Below are 2,500 nucleotides of genomic sequence, written 5' to 3'. Positions count from 1 at the left end.
GACCCCAGGACTTATTCTTTGTAAGACTAGTACTTATTCTATTGGTCTCTTTTGCCTAACCGCTAAGTTACGGCGACGTAAACACACCAGCATCGGTTGTCAAGCGATGTTGGGGGGAGGGGGGACAAACACAGACACACAAACTCACACATACATATATATATATATATATATATATAGATAGATATAGATAGATAGATATAGATATAGATATATACATATATCTATATATACGACGGGCTTCTTTCAGTTTCCATCTACCAAATCCACTCACAAGGTTTTGGTCGGCCCGAGGCTATAGTAGAAGACACTTGCCCAAGGTAACACTCAGTGGGACTGAACCCTGAACTATGTGGTTGGTAATCAAGCTACTTACTACACAGCCACTCCTGCGCCCTATAATTATATTTAGTTGCATCAGTAGCGCCGCAGACAAACTGCTTGGCAGTAGTGACATTTCTTAAGGCTCTTTATGTCCTGAGTTCAAATTCCGCCGAAGCCGACTTTACCTTTCATCTCATTAGGGTCGGTGCAATCGACTTGCCCTTTCCACTCAAAGTTGCTGGCATTGTGCCAAAATCTGAAGCCATTATAACGACCACGAGCTGGCAGAATCGTTGGCACGTCGGACAAGATAATTAGCTGTATTTCTTCTAGTTCTTTACATTCTGAGTTCAAATTCCGCCGAGATCGACTTTGCCTTTCATCCTTTCGGGGTCGCTAAATTAAGTACCAGTAAAACACTTGGGTCAATGTAATCGACTTGTTCCCTCCCCCAAAATTTCAGGCCATGTGCCTATAGTAGAAAGTATTATTATTATTATTATTATTATTATTATTATTATTATTATTATTATTATTATTATTAGGGCAGCGAGCTGGCAGAATCGTTAGCGCGCCGGACGAAATGCTTAACGGTATTTCACCTGTCACTACGTTCTGAGTTCAAATTCCGCCGAAATCGACTTTTCCTTTCATCCTTTCGGGGTCGATAAATTAAGTACCAGTAAAACACTTTGGTCGGTATAATCGACTAGTCCCCTAACCCAAAATTTCAGGCCTCGTGCCTATATTAGAAAGGATTATTATTATTATTATTATGGCGGTGCCCTAGCATGGCCACAGCTCATGAGCTGAAACTAGATAAAATGAAATTGAAAAAAATGAAAGATTATTATTATTATTATTATTATTATTATTATTATTATTATTCATTTCTGTTGGTGGGGCTTAATTTTCTTTCTTTTTCTTTTTTTTTTTTCATTACCCTCATTTTAAATTGAGTTTGTTGTTATTTTTGTTACTGCTGTTATAGTTGTTGTTGCCCTTTGATACCGCTGCCGCTGCTCTTGCTTCTGCTTAGCACCTTCCCACTGCCACTACTGCTACCACCACCGATCGAAGATCAGCATCCCACCTGCAGCATCTTGTTATAGATTCAATGTAAAAGTACATTACACTATGTTTACTTACCATTTTGTAAGGTTTTTTTTTTTTTAGGCAGCAAATTTAAGGACGATCTGGCTGCTCTATCTAACAGGTTGAACGTCCACGTATTATATATTGCACGTTGGTTCATATTGAGTTTTTGTTTTAGCTGTTGTTATTGTTGATTTAGTATCAGGTCTGTCCCAACTGAGTCTTCCAACTTTGATAACTTTTCTTTTTAAGCAGAGCATAATCTCTTTCTTTCTTTCTTTCTTTCTTTCTTTCTTTCTGTCTTTCTATCTTCTTCATTCCTCTCTTTCTTTCAATCATTTCTCTCTCTCTCTCTCTCTCTCTCTCTCTCTCTCTCTCTCTCTCTCTCTCTCTTTCTCTCTGTATAAAGATAGATAGATAGATAGATAGATAGGAAAACTAACATATCTAACGTGTCCTGTCTTGTTGTTGTTTTTTTCTTTATAAGACAGTACGGCAACATTTGAAGGGTGTCTGCCAGCTGTTTCTATCGGATCGAACGAATATGGTCCTACGTCTTCTCGGAAATCAATATATCTTCTCTACCTGTGATAGTAAAACCGGCAGAGTAATTTGTAGTTTCCTATCGATCGAACACTGACAGTACATATCGATCTTGTAGCAGAAGTTACTTCACTTCTCTTTACTCTGTTATTATTGTTTAGTCCCTGGTCAACTATGGTCAGACAAACCTATGATCCGGGACATTCCGTCCTGGCCCATCGCTTAATTTTGGGAAAATCTATTATTACATTATTCAATCTAGTTTTTCTTTTCCGAAAATGATAACCCTTTAAGAAAGATTTGACACTTGGAAAACAATCATATACAGATTACTTCATTAACCCCTCTAACACACCGTTTCCGAATGCGAGGTCTAAGAATAAAGAAGGTTGCACAAAAGCAAAAAGAAAACTGGGGTTTTGTGACAGAAAGTGATTAAAACAAAAACAAATAGGATTTCATGAAAATATATTTGATAAAAGAAATGGTATTTACAACTTTTAAAAACAAGTTTATATATATATATATATATATATAT

The 2,500-nt window shown here is 37.0% G+C and overlaps 1 protein-coding gene across 1 annotated transcript in view; it reads left to right on the top strand.

The window, feature by feature from the left end:
* The window catches only part of LOC106868257 (uncharacterized), a 207,241-nt gene that overhangs the window by 1,048 nt on the left and 203,693 nt on the right, over nt 1-2,500 (top strand). The window lies entirely within an intron of this gene.

The sequence above is a fragment of the Octopus bimaculoides genome, chromosome 9 (genome assembly GCF_001194135.2).
Source record: "Octopus bimaculoides isolate UCB-OBI-ISO-001 chromosome 9, ASM119413v2, whole genome shotgun sequence".
Classification (NCBI taxonomy): domain Eukaryota; kingdom Metazoa; phylum Mollusca; class Cephalopoda; order Octopoda; family Octopodidae; genus Octopus; species Octopus bimaculoides.
The sequence above is the reverse complement of the archived record's forward strand: the minus strand, read 5'-3'. Positions and strand labels throughout refer to the sequence as shown.